General features: G+C 40.8%; 1 protein-coding gene across 3 annotated transcripts in view; it reads left to right on the top strand.

Moving 5' to 3' along the window:
* The window catches only part of B4GALT4 (beta-1,4-galactosyltransferase 4), a 163,870-nt gene that overhangs the window by 71,881 nt on the left and 68,591 nt on the right, over positions 1-23,398 (top strand). Inside the window, exons 1-2 of one of the 3 annotated variants that reach the window (XM_077293730.1) lie at positions 9,016-9,329; positions 14,838-14,965. The exons of 1 other annotated variant lie outside the window; for it this stretch is intronic. The gene's annotated coding sequence lies outside the window, so the exon portion shown is untranslated. Of the gene's footprint in view, positions 1-9,015; positions 9,330-14,837; positions 14,966-23,398 lie in introns of those variants that run through there. One more of the 3 variants, XM_077293729.1, reaches the window with a different exon arrangement.

Below are 23,398 nucleotides of genomic sequence, written 5' to 3'. Positions count from 1 at the left end.
AAGAACATAACTACTATAATACTGGTCCTATGTACAAGAATATAACTACTATAATACTGCTCCTATGTACAAGAACATAACTACTATAATACTGCCCCTATATACAAGAATATAACTACTATAATACTGCTCCTATGTACAAGAACATAACTACTATAATACTGGTCCTATGTACAAGAATATAACTACTATAATACTGCTCCTATGTACAAGAATATAACTACTATAATACTGCCCCTATGCACAAGAATATAACTACTATAATACTGCCCCTATGTACAAGAATATAACTACTATAATACTGCTCCTATGTACAAGAATATAACTACTATAATAATGCCCCTATGTACAAGAATATAACTACTATAATACTGCCCCTATGTACAGGAATATAACTACTATAATACTGCCCCTATGTACAAGAATATAACTACTATTCTACTGTCCCCTATGTACAAGAATATAACTACTATAATACTGCCCCTATGTACAGGAATATAACTACTATAATACTGCTCCTATGTACAAGAATATAACTACTATAATACTGCCCCCTATGTACAAGAATATAACTACTATAATACTGCCTCTATGTACAAGAATATAACTACTATAATACTGCCCCTATGTACAAGAATATAACTACTATAATACTGCCCCTATGTACAAGAATATAACTACTATAATACTGCTCCTATGTACAAGAATATAACTACTATAATACTGTCCCCTATGTACAAGAATATAACTACTATAATACTGCTCCTATGTACAAGAATATAACTACTATAATACTGCCCGTGTGTACAAGAATATAACTATTATAATACTGCTCCTATGTACAATAATATAACTACTATAATACTGCTCCCTATGTACAAGAATATAACTACTATAATACTGCTCCTATGTACAAGAATATAACTACTATACTACTGCCCCTATGTACAAGAATATAACTACTATAATACTGCTCCTATGTACAAGAATATAACTATTATAATACTGCCCCTATGTACATGAATATAACTGCTATAATACTGCCCCTATGTACACGAATATAGGTGCTATAATACTGCTCCTATGTACAAGAATATAACTACTATAATACTGCCCCCTATGTACAAGAATATAACTACTATAATACTGCCCCTATGTACAAGAATATAACTACTATAATACTGCTCCTATGTACAATAATATAACTACTATAATACTGCTCCTATGTACAAGAATATAACTACTATAATACTGCCCCTATGTACAGGAATATAACTACTATAGTACTGCCCCTATGTACAAGAATATAACTACTATAATACTGCCCCTATGTACAGGAATATAACTACTATAGTACTGCCCCTATGTACAAGAATATAACTACCCCTATGTACAAGAATATAACTGCTATAATACTGCCCCTATGTACAAGAATATAACTACTATAATACTGCTCCTATGTACAAGAATATAACTGCTATAATACTGCCCCTATGTACAAGAATATAACTGCTATAATACTGCCCCTATGTACAAGAATATATCTACTATAATACTGCCCCTATGTACAAGAATATAACTACTATAATACTGCTCCTATGTACAAGAATATAACTACTATAATACTGCCCCTATGTACAAGAATATAACTACTATAATACTGCCCCTATGTACAGGAATATAACTACTATAATGCTGCTCCTATGTACAAGAATATAACTGCTATAATACTGCTCCTATGTACAAGAATATAACTGCTGTAATACTGCTCCCTATGTACAAGAATATAACTGCTATAATACTGCCCCTATGTACAAGAATATAACTACTATAATACTGCCCCTATATACAAGAATATAACTACTATAATACTGCTCCCATGTACAAGAATATAACTACTATAATACTGCCCCTATGTACAAGAATATAACTACTATAATACTGCTCCCATGTACAAGAATATAACTACTATAATACTGCCCCTATATACAAGAATATAACTACTATAATACTGCCCCTATGTACAGGAATATAACTACTATAATACTGCCCCTCTATACAAGAATATAACTACTATAATACTGCTCCTATGTACAAGAACATAACTACTATAATACTGCCCCTATATACAAGAATATAACTACTATAATACTGCTCCTATGTACAAGAACATAACTACTATAATACTGGTCCTATGTACAAGAATATAACTACTATAATACTGCTCCTATGTACAAGAATATAACTACTATAATACTGCCCCTATGTACAAGAATATAACTACTATAATACTGCCCCTATGTACAAGAATATAACTACTATAATACTGCTCCTATGTACAAGAATATAACTACTATAATACTGATCCTATGTATAAGAACATAACTACTATAATACTGGTCCTATGTACAAGAATATAACTACTATAATACTGCTCCTATGTACAAGAACATAACTACTATAATACTGCCCCTATATACAAGAATATAACTACTATAATACTGCTCCTATGTACAAGAACATAACTACTATAATACTGGTCCTATGTACAAGAATATAACTACTATAATACTGCTCCTATGTACAAGAATATAACTACTATAATACTGCCCCTATGCACAAGAATATAACTACTATAATACTGCCCCTATGTACAAGAATATAACTACTATAATACTGCTCCTATGTACAAGAATATAACTACTATAATAATGCCCCTATGTACAAGAATATAACTACTATAATACTGCCCCTATGTACAGGAATATAACTACTATAATACTGCCCCTATGTACAAGAATATAACTACTATTCTACTGTCCCCTATGTACAAGAATATAACTACTATAATACTGCCCCTATGTACAGGAATATAACTACTATAATACTGCTCCTATGTACAAGAATATAACTACTATAATACTGCCCCCTATGTACAAGAATATAACTACTATAATACTGCCTCTATGTACAAGAATATAACTACTATAATACTGCCCCTATGTACAAGAATATAACTACTATAATACTGCTCCTATGTACAAGAATATAACTACTATAATACTGCCCCTATGTACAGGAATATAACTACTATAATACAGCCCCTATGTACAGGAATATAACTACTATAATACTGCCCCTATGTACAAGAATATATCTACTATAATACTGCCCCTATGTACAAGAATATAACTACTATAATACTGCCCCTATGTACAAGTATATAACTACTATAATACTGCCCCTATGTACAAGAATATAACTACTATAATACTGCTCCTATGTACAAGAATATAACTACTATAATACTGCTCCTATGTACAAGAATATAACTACTATAATACTGCTCCTATGTACAAGAATATAACTACTATAATACTGCTCCTATGTACAAGAATATAACTACTATAATACTGCTCCTATGTACAAGAATATAACTACTATAATACTGCCCCTATGTACAAGAATATAACTACTATAATACTGCTCCTATGTACAAGAATATAACTACTATAATACTGCCCCTATGTACAAGAATATAACTACTATAATACTGCTCCTATGTACAAGAATGTAACTACTATAATACTGCTCCTATGTACAAGAATATAACTACTATAATACTGCCCCTATATACAAGAATATAACTACTATAATACTGCCCCTATATACAAGAATATAACTACTATAATACTGCTCCCTATGTACAAGAATATAACTACTATAATACTGCCCCTATGTACAAGAATATAACTACTATAATACTGCCCCTATGTACAAGAATATAACTACTATAATACTGCTCCTATGTACAAGAATATAACTACTATAATACTGCTCCTATGTACAAGAATATAACTACTATAATACTGCCCCTGTGTACAGAATATAACTACTATAATACTGCCCCCTATGTACAAGAATATAACTACTATAATACTGCCCCTATGTACAAGAATATAACTACTATAATACTGCTCCTATGTACAAGAATATAACTACTATAATACTGCTCCTATGTACAAGACTATAACTACTATAATACTGCCCCTATGTACAAGAACATAACTACTATAATACTGCCCCTATATACAAGAATATAACTACTATAATACTGCTCCTATGTACAAGAACATAACTACTATAATACTGGTCCTATGTACAAGAATATAACTACTATAATACTGCTCCTATGTACAAGAATATAAGTACTATAATACTGCCCCTATGCACAAGAATATAACTACTATAATACTGCCCCTATGTACAAGAATATAACTACTATAATACTGCTCCTATGTACAAGAATATAACTACTATAATAATGCCCCTATGTACAAGAATATAACTACTATAATACTGCCCCTATGTACAGGAATATAACTACTATAATACTGCCCCTATGTACAAGAATATAACTACTATTCTACTGTCCCCTATGTACAAGAATATAACTACTATAATACTGCCCCTATGTACAGGAATATAACTACTATAATACTGCTCCTATGTACAAGAATATAACTACTATAATACTGCCCCCTATGTACAAGAATATAACTACTATAATACTGCCTCTATGTACAAGAATATAACTACTATAATACTGCCCCTATGTACAAGAATATAACTACTATAATACTGCTCCTATGTACAAGAATATAACTACTATAATACTGCCCCTATGTACAGGAATATAACTACTATAATACAGCCCCTATGTACAGGAATATAACTACTATAATACTGCCCCTATGTACAAGAATATATCTACTATAATACTGCCCCTATGTACAAGAATATAACTACTATAATACTGCCCCTATGTACAAGTATATAACTACTATAATACTGCCCCTATGTACAAGAATATAACTACTATAATACTGCTCCTATGTACAAGAATATAACTACTATAATACTGCTCCTATGTACAAGAATATAACTACTATAATACTGCTCCTATGTACAAGAATATAACTACTATAATACTGCTCCTATGTACAAGAATATAACTACTATAATACTGCTCCTATGTACAAGAATATAACTACTATAATACTGCCCCTATGTACAAGAATATAACTACTATAATACTGCTCCTATGTACAAGAATATAACTACTATAATACTGCTCCTATGTACAAGAATATAACTACTATAATACTGCTCCTATGTACAAGAATGTAACTACTATAATACTGCTCCTATGTACAAGAATATAACTACTATAATACTGCCCCTATATACAAGAATATAACTACTATAATACTGCCCCTATATACAAGAATATAACTACTATAATACTGCTCCCTATGTACAAGAATATAACTACTATAATACTGCCCCTATGTACAAGAATATAACTACTATAATACTGCCCCTATGTACAAGAATATAACTACTATAATACTGCTCCTATGTACAAGAATATAACTACTATAATACTGCTCCTATGTACAAGAATATAACTACTATAATACTGCCCCTGTGTACAGAATATAACTACTATAATACTGCCCCCTATGTACAAGAATATAACTACTATAATACTGCCCCTATGTACAAGAATATAACTACTATAATACTGCTCCTATGTACAAGAATATAACTACTATAATACTGCTCCTATGTACAAGACTATAACTACTATAATACTGCCCCTATGTACAAGAATATAACTACTATAATACTGCTCCTATGTACAAGAATATAACTACTATAATACTGCTCCTATGTACAAGACTATAACTACTATAATACTGCCCCTATGTACAAGAACATAACTACTATAATACTGCCCCTATATACAAGAATATAACTACTATAATACTGCTCCTATGTACAAGAACATAACTACTATAATACTGGTCCTATGTACAAGAATATAACTACTATAATACTGCTCCTATGTACAAGAATATAAGTACTATAATACTGCCCCTATGCACAAGAATATAACTACTATAATACTGCCCCTATGTACAAGAATATAACTACTATAATACTGCTCCTATGTACAAGAATATAACTACTATAATAATGCCCCTATGTACAAGAATATAACTACTATAATACTGCCCCTATGTACAGGAATATAACTACTATAATACTGCCCCTATGTACAAGAATATAACTACTATTCTACTGTCCCCTATGTACAAGAATATAACTACTATAATACTGCCCCTATGTACAGGAATATAACTACTATAATACTGCTCCTATGTACAAGAATATAACTACTATAATACTGCCCCCTATGTACAAGAATATAACTACTATAATACTGCCTCTATGTACAAGAATATAACTACTATAATACTGCCCCTATGTACAAGAATATAACTACTATAATACTGCTCCTATGTACAAGAATATAACTACTATAATACTGCCCCTATGTACAGGAATATAACTACTATAATACAGCCCCTATGTACAGGAATATAACTACTATAATACTGCCCCTATGTACAAGAATATATCTACTATAATACTGCCCCTATGTACAAGAATATAACTACTATAATACTGCCCCTATGTACAAGTATATAACTACTATAATACTGCCCCTATGTACAAGAATATAACTACTATAATACTGCTCCTATGTACAAGAATATAACTACTATAATACTGCTCCTATGTACAAGAATATAACTACTATAATACTGCTCCTATGTACAAGAATATAACTACTATAATACTGCTCCTATGTACAAGAATATAACTACTATAATACTGCTCCTATGTACAAGAATATAACTACTATAATACTGCCCCTATGTACAAGAATATAACTACTATAATACTGCTCCTATGTACAAGAATATAACTACTATAATACTGCTCCTATGTACAAGAATATAACTACTATAATACTGCTCCTATGTACAAGAATGTAACTACTATAATACTGCTCCTATGTACAAGAATATAACTACTATAATACTGCCCCTATATACAAGAATATAACTACTATAATACTGCCCCTATATACAAGAATATAACTACTATAATACTGCTCCCTATGTACAAGAATATAACTACTATAATACTGCCCCTATGTACAAGAATATAACTACTATAATACTGCCCCTATGTACAAGAATATAACTACTATAATACTGCTCCTATGTACAAGAATATAACTACTATAATACTGCTCCTATGTACAAGAATATAACTACTATAATACTGCCCCTGTGTACAGAATATAACTACTATAATACTGCCCCCTATGTACAAGAATATAACTACTATAATACTGCCCCTATGTACAAGAATATAACTACTATAATACTGCTCCTATGTACAAGAATATAACTACTATAATACTGCTCCTATGTACAAGACTATAACTACTATAATACTGCCCCTATGTACAAGAACATAACTACTATAATACTGGTGCTATGTACAAGAATATAACTACTATAATACTGCTCCTATGTACAAGAATATAACTACTATAATACTGCCCCTATGTACAAGAAAATAACTAATATAATACTGCCCCTATGTACAAGAATATAACTACTATAATACTGCTCCTATGTACAAGAATATAACTATAATACTGATCCTATGTACAAGAACATAACTACTATAATACTGGTCCTATGTACAAGAATATAACTACTATAATACTGCTCCTATGTACAAGAACATAACTACTATAATACTGCCCCTATATACAAGAATATAACTACTATAATACTGCTCCTATGTACAAGAACATAACTACTATAATACTGGTCCTATGTACAAGAATATAACTACTATAATACTGCTCCTATGTACAAGAATATAACTACTATAATACTGCCCCTATGCACAAGAATATAACTACTATAATACTGCCCCTATGTACAAGAATATAACTACTATAATACTGCTCCTATGTACAAGAATATAACTACTATAATAATGCCCCTATGTACAAGAATATAACTACTATAATACTGCCCCTATGTACAAGAATATAACTACTATAATACTGATCCTATGTACAAGAACATAACTACTATAATAATGCCCCTATGTACAAGAATATAACTACTATAATACTGCCCCTATGTACAGGAATATAACTACTATAATACTGCTCCTATGTACAAGAATATAACTACTATTATACTGTCCCCTATGTACAAGAATATAACTACTATAATACTGCCCCTATGTACAGGAATATAACTACTATAATACTGCTCCTATGTACAAGAATATAACTACTATAATACTGCCCCCTATGTACAAGAATATAACTACTATAATACTGCCCCTATATACAAGAATATAACTACTATAATACTGCCCCTATGTACAAGAATATAACTACTATAATACTGCTCCTATGTACAAGAATATAACTACTATAATACTGCCCCTATGTACAAGAATATAACTACTATAATAATGCCCCTATGTACAAGAATATAACTACTATAATAATGCCCCTATGTACAAGAATATAACTACTATAATACTGCCCCTATGTACAAGAATATAACTACTATAATACTGCCCCTATGTACAAGAATATAACTACTATAATACTGCCCCTATGTACAAGAATATAACTACTATAATACTGCTCCTATGTACAAGAATATAACTACTATAATACTGCCCCTATGTACAAGAATATAACTACTATAATACTGCCCCTATGTACAAGAATATAACTACTATAATACTGCTCCTATGTACAAGAATATAACTACTATAATACTGCCCCTATGTACAAGAATATAACTACTATAATACTGCCCCTATGTACAAGAATATAACTACTATAATACTGCCCCTATGTACAAGAATATAACTACTATAATACTGCCCCTATGTACAAGAATATAACTACTATAATACTGCCCCTATGTACACGAGTATAGGTGCTATAATACGTGTGATGAGGTTGGCGCTTGTTCCGGTGCTGGCTTTGGCTTTTATTGACGCTGAGAGTTGTGAGTTCTGTGATTTTCGGTTGAATGGAAAGTGGCGTCCAGTGCCAATTACACACTGACAAGTCCGGGCGTGGAGTAAGCAGTGTATTTTGGCAGTAGGTTCAGAACACCACCTCATAGGAGAATCTTTTCCGGAACAGTGAGGCTGCGGTGCGGCGTCATGTGAGAGCGTGCGGATCGTATGTCAGGCTGAGAACTGGGACTATGACCCGCACCTGAGTGGAGGGACGTGCTCCGTGTATCAGGACTGACGATCACCAGGCTTCCTTACTGTTCTACCATCGACCTCATCAGATCTTACATCAGAGCCACAGACTCCCGAACAGCAACAGCCCCCGGTGCCTCCCCCCAGAGGTGGAATATTCAGGGGTCTCATGGTGTTAAGGGACTAACGGTAGAGTAGGAGGTGCCGAGGCGGCTACATTGTGAAGTTACTGAAGGATCTGTGGATGACGCACTGTTATGGGGGATCTGTGGATGATGCACTGTTATGGGGGATCTGTGGATGACGCACTGTTATGGGGGATCTGTGGATGACGCACTGTTATGGGGGATCTGTGGGTGATGCACTGTTATGGGGGATCTGTGGGTGATGCACTGTTATGGGGGATCTGTGGATGACGCACTGTTATGGGGGATCTGTGGGTGATGCACTGTTATGAAGGATCTGTGGATGACACACTGTTATGGGGTATCTGTGGATGACACACTTATGGGGGATCTGTGGATGACGCACTGTTATGGGGGATCTGTGGATGACGCGCTGTTATGGGGGATCTGTGGATGACGCACTGTTATGGGGGATCTGTGGGCAGGGCCGGACTGGCCATAGGGCAGTTCTGGCAAATGCCAGAAGGGCCGGTGGCAGTAGTGGGCCGCTCGAATGTGCCGCTGTCGGCCCACTCCCCACGCTGTCGCGGCACACTCCCGGCCCCGCATTCAACTATACCGGCGTCATAGACGCCGGTACAGTTGAATGCAATGATGGAGGAGAGAGCGTCTACAGACGCTCCTCTCCCATCATTCCCCGCTCTGCCTGCCGCTGACACTGCGGGTGCGCGATGACGTCATATCATCGCGCACCTGCTGTGTGACCGGGCGGGCAGACTGCGACTGCTGAGGCCGGAGCCAGGAGCAGCGCGGGACACGAGGAGAGAGGTGAGTAGTGTGTTTTTTTTTTTTTTTATCAATGAGTGATGACTGGATTGTGGAGCTATTGGGGGGGGGCTGCCTGCATTACATTCTATGGGGGGCTGCCTGCCTGCATTACATTCTATGGGGGGCTGCCTGCCTGCATTACATTCTATGGGGGGCTGCCTGCCTGCATTACATTCTATGGGGGGCTGCCTGCCTGCATTACTTTCTATGGGGGCTGCCTGCCTGCATTACATTCTATGGGGGGCTGCCTGCCTGCATTACATTCTATGGGGGCTGCCTGCCTGCATTACATTCTATGGGGGCTGCCTGCCTGCATTACATTCTATGGGGGCTGCCTGCCTGCATTACATTCTATGGGGGCTGCCTGCCTGCATTACATTCTATGGGGGCTGTGCTGCATTATATTGTATGGTGGCTGCCTGCATTACATTCTATGGGGGCTGTGCTGCATTATATTGTATGGTGGCTGCCTGCATTTCATTCTATGGGGGCTGTGCTGCATTACATTCTATGGGGCTGGCTGCATTACATTCTATGGGGGCTGTGCTGCATTACATTCTATGGGGACTGTGCTGCATTAAATTCTATGGGGCTGTTCTGTATTACATTCTATGGGGCTGGCTGTATTACATTCTATGGGGGCTGTGCTGTATTACATTCTATGGGGGCTGTGCTGTATTACATTCTATGGGGGCTGTGCTGTATTATAGTCTATGGGGGCTGTGCTGTATTACATTCTATGGGGACTGAGCTGTAATGCTGGATACAGCTGTAATTATATGTTATATAGTCGTGTTACACTCCCCTCACTTCTTGTAGCCTACAAGTGTATAAAGATGATATACAGACACCATGCGACAAGTGGGCCTGTGTGACTTCAAATGCCAGGGCTGAATTTTAGTCCCAGTCCGGCCCTGTCTGTGGGTGATGCACTGTTATGGGGGATCTGTAGGTGATGCACTGTTATGGGGGATCTGTGGATGACACACTGTTATGGGGTATCTGTGGATGACACACTTATGTGGGATCTGTGGATGACGCACTGTTATGGGGGATCTGTGGGTGACGCACTGTTATGGGGGATCTGTGGATGACGCGCTGTTATGTCGGATCTGTGGATGACGCACTGGTATGGGGGATCTGTGGATGATGCCCTGTTATGGGGATCTGTGGATGACACACTGTTATGGGGGATCTGTGGATGATGCAGTGTTATGGGGGATCTGTGGATGACGCACTGTTATGGGGGATGTGTGGGTGACGCACGTTATGGGGGATCTGTGGGTGATGACACTCTGTTATGGGTATCTCTGGGTGACACTTATGGGGGATCTGTGGATGACGCACTGTTATGGGGATCTGTGGCTGACGCACTGTTATGGGGATCTGTGGATGACGCACTATTATGGGGGATCTGTGGATGACGCACTTTTATGGGGATCTGTGGATGACGCACTGTTATGGGGGATCTGTGGATGACGCGCTGTTATGGGGATCGGTGAATGATGCACTGGTATGGGGGATCTGTGGATGATGCCCTGTTATGGGGATCTGTGGATGACACACTGTTATGGGGGATGTGCGGGTGACGCACTGTTATGGGGGATCTGTGGGTGATGACACGCTGTTATGGGTATCTCTGTGTGACACTTATGGGGGATCTGTGGATGACGCACTGTTATGGGGATCTGTGGACGACGCACTGTTGTGGGGGATCTGTGGCTGACGCACTGTTATGGGGATCTGTGGATGACGCACTATTATGGGGGATCTGTGGATGACGCGCTTTTATGGGGATCTGTGGATGACGCACTGTTATGGGGATCTGTGGATGACACACTGTTATGGGGGATCTGTGGATGACGCAGTGTTATGGGGGATCTGTGGATGACGCATTGTTATGGGGGATGTGTGGGTGACACACTGTTATGGGGGATCTGTGGGTGATGACACGCTGTTATGGGTATCTCTGGGTGACACTTATGAGGGGATCTGTGGACGACGCACTGTTATGGTGGATCTGTGGCTGACGCACTGTTATGGGGGATCTGTGGCTGACGCACTGTTATGGGGGATCTGTGGATGACGCACTGTTATGGGGGATCTGTGGATGACGCACTGTTATGGGGGATCTGTGGATGACGCGCTGATATGGGGGATCTGTGGATGACGCGCTGATATGGGGGATCTGTGGATGACGCACTGTTATGGGGGATCTGTGGGTGACGCACTGTTATGGGGGATCTGTGGGTGACGCACTGTTATGGGGGATCTGTGGGTGACACTGTTATGGGGGATCTGTGGATGACGCACTGTTATGGGGGATCTGTGGATGACGCGCTGATATGGGGGATCTGTGGATGACGCGCTGATATGGGGGATCTGTGGATGACGCACTGTTATGGGGGATCTGTGGGTGACGCACTGTTATGGGGGATCTGTGGGTGACGCACTGTTATGGGGGATCTGTGGGTGACACTGTTATGGGGGATCTGTGGATGACGCACTGTTATGGGGGATCTGTGGATGACGCACTGTTATGGGGGATCTGTGGATGACGCACTGTTATGGGGATCTGTGGATGAAGCACTGTTATGGGGATCTGTGGATGACGCACTGTTATGGGGGATCTGTGGATGACGCACTGTTATGGGGGATCTGTGGATGACGCGCTGTTATGGGGGATCTGTGGATGACGCGCTGTTATGGGGGATCTGTGGATGACACACTGTTATGGGGGATCTGTGGGTGACGCACTGTTATGGGGGATCTGTGGATGACGCACTGTTATGGGGGATCTGTGGGTGATGCACAGTTATGGGGGATCTGGAGGACACACTGTTATGGGGGATCTGTGGATGACGCGCTGTTATGGGGGATCTGTGGATGACGCTGTTATGGGAGATCTGTGGATGACGCACTGTTATGGAGGATCTGTGGATGAAGCTGTTATGGGGATCTGTGAATGACGCGCTGTTATGGGGTATCTGTGGATGACGCTGTTATGGGGGATCTGTGGATGACGCACTGTTATGGGGGATCTGTGGATGAAGCTGTTATGGGGATCTGTGGATGATGCACTGTTATGGGGGATCTGTGGATGATGCACTGTTATGGGGGATCTGTGGATGACGCACTGTTATGGGGGATCTGTGGATGACGCACTGTTATGGGGGATCTGTGGATGACGCACTGTTATGGGGGATCTGTGGGTGATGCACTGTTATGGGGGATCTGTGGAGGACACTGTTATGGGGGATCTGTGGATGACGCACTGTTATGGGGGATCTGTGAATGACGCGCTGTTATGGGGGATCTGTGGATGACGCACTGTTATGGGGGATCTGTGGATGAAGCACTGTTATGGGGGATCTGTGGATGAAGCTGTTATGGGGATCTGTGGATGATGCACTGTTATGGGGGATCTGTGGATGATGCACTGTTATGGGGGATCTGTGGATGACGCACTGTTATGGGGGATCTGTGGATGACGCACTGTTATGGGGGATCTGTGGATGACGCACTGTTATGGGGGATCTGTGGGTGATGCACTGTTATGGGGGATCTGTGGAGGACACTGTTATGGGGGATCTGTGGATGACGCACTGTTATGGGGGATCTGTGAATGACGCGCTGTTATGGGGGATCTGTGGATGACGCACTGTTATGGGGGATCTGTGAATGACGCACTGTTATGGGGGATCTGTGGATGATGCCCTGTTATGGGGGATCTGTGAATGACGCGCTGTTATGGGGGATCTGTGGATGACGCACTGTTATGGGGGATCTGTGGATGACGCACTGTTATGGAGGATCTGTGGATGACGCACTGTTATGGGGGATCTGTGAATGACGCGCTGTTATGGGGGATCTGTGGATGACGCTGTTATGGGGGATCTGTGGATGACGCTGTTATGGGGGATCTGTGGATGACGCACTGTTATGGGGGATCTGTGGATGATGCAGTGTTATGGGGATCTGTGGATGACGCACTGTTATGGGGATCTGTGGATGACGCACTGTTATGGGGGATCTGTGGATGACGCACTGTTATGGGGGATCTGTGGATGACGCACTTATGGGGGATCTGTGGATGACGCACTGTTATGGGGGATCTGTGGGTGACGCACTGTTATGGGGGATCTGTGGATGACGCACTGTTATGGGGGATCTGTGGATGACACACTGTTATGGGGGATCTGTGGATGACGCACTGTTATGGGGGATCTGTGGATGACGCACTGTTATGGGGGATCTGTGGATGACGCACTGTTATGGGGATCTGTGGATGACGCACTGTTATGGGGGATCTGTGGATGACGCACTGTTATGGGGGATCTGTGGATGACGTAATGTTATGGGGATCTGTGGAGGATGCACTGTTATGGGGGATCTGTGAATGACACACTGTTATGGGAGATCTGTGGTTGATGCACTGTTATGGGGGATCATATGTAACATCTATAAATGCTTGTCTCCCTTTGTCTGTGTATCTGATGACTTGCGGTCTGCATTCACTTCCCCCAGTGCAGCGCTCGCTCTTAGCCCCGGGGCGCCTGGCCATTGTGCCCGTCTGATGGAGCAATGATCGGAGCCAGGGAATGTCCAGGCAGCCTGCCACATGGCTCCGGAGCGGCACTGTATACTTGGGAGGAGCATCAGTCACTCCCAGCTCAGTCACTTCTGTGTCTTCTGTCTCCGCAGAGATGGTGAGCAGTTATCTCCGGGCGGGGAAGAGTCAGGACAGAGGCCCGATTGTCACAGAGAGACGCCCTCCGTCCACCATCCGAAACTGAGGGGGAAGATACTTTTTGGGACGCGATGAAAGGACGGTGAGGGTCGCACTTCTCATCACATGACTTGAGCTGTATACTGTATACTCTGCTGCATATACTAGATTTCATGTGTGTATCCCTTTAAGAGTGATGTATATGTAGCGCCATCATTTTTCAGTGGGCTCTATTGTGGAAATGATACTGCTGGGGGACCCCCTTATCTGCAGAGATGACCCTCTATCGGGGACAGCTGCATTAATTACTATGAGACCCCCGTGGACCGTAGATCACCGGTGGAGCGCGCGGCAGTGGTACCATAATGTACGGGGGACTTTGTGAGTGTTGTGTAATAATGACGAGCGGCATTGTAGTGCGGATATACGGCGGCGAGTATATACTTATATACACCTGTACAGGTATATAGTGATAAGTGCACGGATCTGGGCATATAGGTGGACGCTAGGTACATAGAGGACACAGAACATATCCTTCATTGTTTGCGCACCTCACCAATTTTCTAAAGGTGCTATCGACATGAAATTCCCACCAGATGTCGGTAACAACCCATCCAAAGGCAAAAAAATCAAACCAGAAAAGTCCATAAATTATGTGTAGTAATGAGAAATGACACAGGGAAAACGTATTGAAGAAAGGTGCAAAAAGTCCTGGAAAGTCCTGACACCAGCTGAGATCTGTCAGTAATTAGAAAGCCATCCTGCCACGTGGTGACAAATAATATCAGCAGGTGCAACTGATGGTCTATAAAAACGTGTCTCATTACCGAGGTGCCACACAACAAAACATCTCATGAAGAGTAAAACCAGTGAGCTGTCTCAAGACCTTCTCAACCTTATTGTTGCAAAACCTACAGATGGCATTGGTTATAGAAGAATTTCAACTGAAGGTCCCAGTGAGCACTGTTGGGACCATAAGGCTATGTGCACACGTAGAATGCTCCACTGCGGATTTGATAAATTTCCATCTTAATCTTAATCTTCCATCGACAAGGAAATTCTAATTGGCGCCATTCATTTTACAAAATAATGGACTGAAAAATGGGGGAAAAAATTCCAAGTGGGGTAAAATGGAGAAAAAACAACAACTGTCAACTCCACTGTGTTTTTTTGGGATGAGATAATGACCTGGCAATATAATTCCCCAGCAACAACAAATATGGCGATACCAAAACTTGTACAGTTTTTGGGGGTTTTTTACATTTTTTTTTATTTAAATGGTGAAAAAAATAGGAAATTGTGCTGCAATTTTATAAGACATAGATTTTTTTTTTTTATTAAATTTCTCCTTCAATGGAGCCGTGTGAGGACTTTTCTTTTTTCGTTGTTGATACCATTTTGACTTACATGTGGTGTTATGATCACTTTTTATGGCACATATATTATATATATAATATTGTCCTTTTGTAATCTGAGAGCAGAGTGATATAGGGGCAGAAACCCTGATTCTAGTGATGAGTCACTTACTGGGGTGTGTTTCTGTTTCAATACAATCAGTGTTTTATCAGCAGTACATTATCACTACAGGACTAGCTGTCTCGTGCCTCTTGGTCCATCCTCACCCCCACCACTGATTGGCAGCTATCGATATACAGTGTACACAGTAATTAGCCAATCAGGGGTGTGGGTGGGATTATACGTAACACAGCACTGCTAGATCTGCAGCAGATAAAAAAGGATTGCATTACAACTGCTGCTGCACCCAGTAAACAAAGTGACACATCGCTGGAATCAGGGTCTCTGTCCCGACATCATGCTGTTGTCAGATTACATAGCAAACACCTGCTGACAGATTCCCTTTGATGTAGCTAAATGTGAGGTCAGGCACTTGGGTAGAGGAAATACAAATAATACGGAGTATGGGTGAGGTGACAGACTATACTTTAGTGACTGGCGTCAGGTAGCTGCTGCCAAGACAAATAAAATAACAGGATGCATTGAAAGAAGCAGAGATGGTGATGACAAGAACATAGTTTTGTCTCTGTACAAGTCAGTAATGCGGCCACTATGGTTTCTTTGCTGTATGATCAGTGAAAATATGGATTATAGACTATATGGAGTATAGATTATGTCATGTATGAGCAGTGAGGCTATGGATTCTTTACTGTACAAGTATTGCGACTATGGATTCTTTATGGTACATGTAGTGAGACTATGGATTCTTTACTGTACAAGTAGTGCGACTATGGATTCTTTATGGTACATGTAGTGAGACTATGGATTCTTTACTGTACAAGTAGTGCGACTATGGATTCTTTATGGTACATGTAGTGAGACTATGGATTCTTTACTGTACAAGTAGTGCGACTATGGATTCTTTATGGTACATGTAGTGAGACTATGGATTCTTTACTGTTAGAGCAGTAAGAGTACAATTTTTTTAGCAGTGAGAATGGCTTCTAGTAAATGAGCAGTAAGACTATGGATTCTTTATAGTATACATAGGGAGGCTATGGATTCTTTACTGTACTAGTAGTGAGACTATGGATTCTTTACTGTACAAGTAGTGAGGTTATGGATTCTTTACTGTACAAGTAGTGAGACTATGGATTCTTTACTGTACAAGTAGTGAGACTATGGATTCTTTATGGTACATGTAGTGAGGTTATGGATTCTTTACTGTACAAGTAGTGAGACTATGGATTCTTTATGGTACATGTAGTGAGGTTATGGATTCTTTACTGTACAAGTAGTGCGACTATGGATTCTTTATGGTACATGTAGTGAGACTATGGATTCTTTACTGTACAAGTAGTGATCCTATGGATTCTATAATGTAAGAGCAGTAAGAGTACAATTTTTTTTACTGTTTGATCAGTAAAACTACTGAACTTTCTGCCTCATGATGTAAAGATAAAAAAAATAATGTTACAGGTTATGAGTACTTGATTCTGTGAATGGACATTGATCCAGGAAACATGTCTGCTTGCTGTACGTGGCGATGAATAGGAATTTTTCCCCTAATATGGGTTAATTAGTGTCTGGGGTCATTGCCTCCTCTGGTTAAACATGTTAGGTTATAGGCGGCACTCCGTGGACTTGTGTCTTCCTTCATCCTTTATACTATGAAGCTATGAATGATCTCGTGGTTCCGCCAGTGATACATCGGTAATACTGTAAGCTCATGCACTCCCCGGCCCCCGGGTGAGAGCACAATTCAGTTGCCGCCCGTAGAACGCCGGCCCAACATTGCACAAGTCCTATTAATTGATTGTGCAACTGGCAAACTCTTTACAATAAAAAAACAAAGACCTTTACAAAGGAGGTTTCAACCTGTCAGCGCCTTCTAAGAAGGAAGTCGGCCTCAGCCTTCAGCTGATCGAATCAGGTCTAGTCCCCCTTTAAAGAAGCACTCATCCTCCTCCTCTCATCATAGATTTTATCTTCTTATTATATTGCAGACATCATATTACATAGCACTGTGTACTTACAATTGCTCATCTTGCCTTTCTACCCAGATAATTCTTCTCTTTTGCGTTAGGTTTATGACTTCACGTGTCGAAGCAACTAGCTGAATCCTTCAAAGCTCTATGTAGAAACAGGAAGTCTCTTTTCCCGCATAAGTCATCACTGCAAGAGTTCCTGTGGAAGCAGTAACTGGGTCAGGAGGTGAAGAGGTGAGGACTCATGTGGAGAAAAGAGACCTCCTGTTTCTACACAGAGCAAGAAAAGAGGAGAAACATCTGGGTAGAAAGGCAAAATGAGCAATTGTAAGTACACAGTGCTTTATAATAAGATGATTGCAATATATTTAGAGGATAAAAACTTTGATGGGAGGACGAGGAAGAGGGGGAGGGTGAGGAAGAGGAGGAGGAAGAGGAGAAGGAGGAAGAGAAGGAGAAAGAGGAGGAGAACAAGGAGGAAGAGAAGAAGGAGAAAGAGGAGGTCGAGCAGGAGAAAGAGGAGGTCGAGTAGGAGGAGGAGGACAAGAAGGTGGAGGAGGAGGACAAGAAGGTGGAGCAGGAGGACAAGAAGGTGGAGGAGGAGGACAAGAAGGTGGAGGAGGAGGACGAGAAGGAGGAGGAAGAGAAGGAGGAGGAGAAGGAGGAAGAGGAGAAGGAGAAAAGGGAAGAAGAGAATTAAGAGAAGGAAGAGAAGAATTAAGAGGAGAAGGAGGAAGAGGAGGAGGAAAATGGCGAAAGAAGAGGAGGAAAATGGAGGAAGAAGAGGAGGAGGAAATGGGGAGAAGAAGGGGAGGAGGAGGCGGCGGCGGTGGAGGAGGAAGAAGAGGAGAAGGAGGAGGAGAAGGAGGAAGAGGAGGAGAAGGAGTGCTTCTTTTTTAAAAAATTAATGTCCATAAACTAAAAAAAAATCTCTAAGATGATTTAATAATATAAAGATTAGTAATAAAATGCAACATTAAAAAAGATTAAAAGGAAAAAGAGTAAAAGGGGATGTAAAACCAAATAAAGCAAAATGGATCTTATAAAATAAATCCAGGACAGCCCCTGTAATTGCAATATTCAAGAAGGCAGACCTGCGAGCTTCGAGGGGGACGGCTGCCATGACTGTTATATACATGCACACGCGTGCTCATACTATAACTGTGCGGACACATTCTATCAATTAACTTAATTTAAAGAGCAAGAAGCACAAACCCTTTAAATTAGGAATTTACACATAAACACTAGCGAGTGCATACATTCCCCACTGCAAAGACCACACAGCTGTGCAACCCAACACCGAGCGGAGGAATGATCCCAGAGCGGCGACAGGGGCCGGGAACAAGGAGAGTCCACTTATGGAACGAGTACACGGATGGGAACGTCACTTTATACACTGTGTAAAACCGCAGTGAAATCCGCAGAAAAACCGCAGTAAATCCGCGATAAATCTGCAGGGCAAAAACGCTGCGTTTTTGCTGCAGAATTATCGCGGATTTACTGCGGTTTTTCTGCGGATTTCACTGCGGTTTTACACCTGCGGTTTTCTATAGGAGCAGCTGTTAAACCGCTGCGGAATCCGCAGAAAGAAGTGACATGCTGCGGAATGTAAACCGCTGCGTTTCCGCGCGTTTTTTTCTGCAGCATGTGCACAGCGTTTTTTGTTTCCCATAGGTTTACATTGTACTGTAAACTCATGGGAAACTGCTGTGGACCCGCAGCTGCGGATCCGCAGCGTTTTCCGCATCGTGTGCACATAGCCTAATTCAGAAGTGGTGAGAACAGCATTTCACCATAACCCGGCCATGACCAGGTGCTCCCCACAAGATTTCATACACAGGAGTGAAAAAAATGATCAGAAGAGTTGTCCAAGAACCAACTGTGGAGAGCTTACAGAAAGTCCTGGGATCGGAAGGTACAATTGTTTCAAAGAAAACTATAAGTAATCCATTCCCTCTCCATGGCCTGTATGCACACTCACAACACAACCTACGTGGCCTGTATGCACACTCACAACGCAAGACTCAATTGCTGATCAAAAAGCATGTTCAAGCGCCTTTAAAGTTTGCTCAACAACATTTAGACAAGCCTGTGAAATACTGGGAGAGTGCAGTCTGGTCAGATGAGGCCAAAATTGAACTCTTTGGATGCCATAATATACACCATGTTTGGAGGCCAAAAGGCACTTCATATCACCCCAAAACACCATACCTACAGTGAAGTGTGGTGGAGGGAACATCATGGTGTGGGTCTGTTTTTCGGTATACCCACTAGCAAACTTCATATAATTTAAGGAAAGATGAATGTACAAATATACCGATATAAGAGACCTGAGTAGTCTGGAAAGCTTGCAATTTGTTACCATCTTTTCAGTTAGCCATTAAAAGGTATCAACCACTGAGGACTCTCAAATCTAAATATTTTTCAAATCTACCGAGACATTCTTGATAAAAATCTGACACTGATCCCAAACAGAGAGACGACAAAACTATCAGTTGGTTTCAGAGAAAATAGAAGAGCTAGAGCCAGATCACCTGATATGTGTGTGTGTAATATGTGGGCACAGGACTGTATAGATCTCGTTCCTCCTGCGCACACCGTGCGGTCTGGAATGTGACAGTTGTTGTAAGGACCGCTCAGTGACATGAATCCTCCCGCATAGCTCTCCCTGTTCTCTTACTTTCTGCTCCTTGCCCCTTTGGATGTGACCTGTACTAGTATCTAGGAGCCCACCCCGTCCCTCCCAGGTAACTGATCTCCTTGCAGGTCACTGCTTCCGGGGCTGCAGGAAAAGCCGATTATCCCCCGTGTCTTTTTTTCCAGAGAGGTTCTCTGTTTGCCGTCCTGCAGGTACTGTGCATTATCTGTGTATTACGGGTTTACTCTGTATAAAAGTGACGTTCCCATCCGTGTACTCGGTCCATAAGTGGACTCTCCTTGTTCCCGGCCCCTGTCGCCGCTCTGGGATCATTCCTCCGCTCGGTGTTGGGTTGCACAGCTGTGTGGTCTTTGCAGTGGGGAATGTATGCACTCGCTAGTGTTTGTGTGTAAATTCCTAATTTAAAGGGTTTGTGCTTCTTGCTCTTTAAATTAAGTTAATTGATAGAATGTGTCCGCACAGTTATAGTATCAGCACGCGTGTGCATGTATATAACAGTCATGGCAGCCGTCCCCCTCGAAGCTCGCAGGTCTGCCTTCTCACTACACAGATTCATTGAATATTGCAATTACAGGGGCTGTCCTGGATTTATTTTATAAGATCCCTTTTGCTTTATTTTGTTTTACATCCCCTTTTACTCTTTTTCCTTTTAATCTTTTTTAATGTTGCATTTTATTACTAATTTTTATATTATTAAATAATGTTAGAGACTTTTTTTTAGTTTATAGACATTATATTGTAAGAAAAGCACTCCTCCTCCTCCTCCTTCTCCTCCTCTTTCTCCTCCTCCTCTTCCTCTTATTCCTCCTCCGCCGCCGCCGCCTCCTCTTCCTCCCATTTCCTCCTCCTCTTCTTCCTCCTCCTCTTCCTCTTCTTCCTCCTCCTCTTCCTCCTCCTTCTTCTCTTCCTTCTCCTCTTAATTCTCTTCTTCCTTTTTCTCCTTCTCCTCTTCCTCCTCCTTCTCTTCCTCCACCTTCTCGTCCTCCTCCTCCACCTTCTTGTCCTCCTCCTCCACCTTCTTGTCCTCCTCCTCCACCTTCTTGTCCTCCTCCTCCTACTCAACCTCCTCTTTCTCCTGCTCGACCACCTCTTTCTCCTTCTTCTCTTCCTCCTTCTCCTCCTCCTCTTTCTCCTTCTCTTCCTCTTTCTCCTCTTCCTCACCCTCCCCCTCTTCCTCGTTCTCCCATCAAAGTTTTTATCCTCTTAATATATTGCAATCATCTTATTATAAAGCACTGTGTACTTACAATTGCTCATTTTGCCTTTCTACCCAGATGTTTCTCCTCTTTTCTTGCTCTGTGTAGAAACAGGAGGTCTCTTTTCCCCACACGAGTCCTCACCTCTTCACCTCCTGACCCAGTTACTTGTTCCTCAGGAACTTTTGCAGTGATGACTTATGCGGGAAAAGAGACTTCCTGTTTCTACATAGATCTTTGAAGGATTCAGCTAGTTGCTTCATCACGTGAAGTCATAAACCTAACGCAAAAGAGAAGAATTATCTGGGTAGAAAGGCAAGATGAGCAATTGTAAGTACACAGTGCTATGTAATATGATGTCTGCAATATAATAAGAAGATAAAATCTATGATGAGAGGAGGAGGATGAGTGCTTCTTTAAAGGGGGACTAGACCTGATTCGATCAGCTGAAGGCTGAGGCCGACTTCCTTCTTAGAAGGCGCTGACAGGTTGAAACCTCCTTTGTAAAGGTCTTTCTTTTTTTATTGTTAAGAGTTTGCCAGTTGCACAATCAATTAATAGGACTTGTGCAATGTTGGGCCGGCGTTCTACGGGCGGCAACTGAATTGTGCTCTCACCCGGGGGCCGGGGAGTGCATGAGCTTACAGTATTACCGATGTATCACTGGCGGAACCACGAGATCATTCATAGCTTCATAGTATAAAGGATGAAGGAAGACACAAGTCCACGGAGTGCCGCCTATAACCTAACATGTTTAACCAGAGGAGGCAATGACCCCAGACACTAATTAACCCATATTAGGGGAAAAATTCCTATTCATCGCCACGTACAGCAAGCAGACATGTTTCCTGGATCAATGTCCATTCACAGAATCAAGTACTCATAACCTGTAACATTGTTTTTTTAATCTTTACATCATGAGGCAGAAAGTTCAGTAGTTTTACTGATCAAACAGTAAAAAAAATTGTAGTCTTACTGCTCTTACATTATAGAATCCATAGGATCACTGCTTGTACAGTAAAGAATCCATAGTCTCACTACATGTACCATAAAGAATCCATAGTCGCACTACTTGTACAGTAAAGAATCAGTAGCCTCCCTACGTGTAACAAAGAATCCATAGTCTCACTACATGTACCATAAAGAATCTATAGTCGCACTACTTGTACAGTAAAGAATCCATAGACGCACTACTTGTACAGTAAAGAATCCATAGACGCACTACGTGTAACATGAAC

The sequence above is a fragment of the Ranitomeya variabilis genome, chromosome 3, assembly GCF_051348905.1.
Source record: "Ranitomeya variabilis isolate aRanVar5 chromosome 3, aRanVar5.hap1, whole genome shotgun sequence".
In the NCBI taxonomy this organism is placed as follows: domain Eukaryota; kingdom Metazoa; phylum Chordata; class Amphibia; order Anura; family Dendrobatidae; genus Ranitomeya; species Ranitomeya variabilis.
The sequence above is the reverse complement of the archived record's forward strand: the minus strand, read 5'-3'. Positions and strand labels throughout refer to the sequence as shown.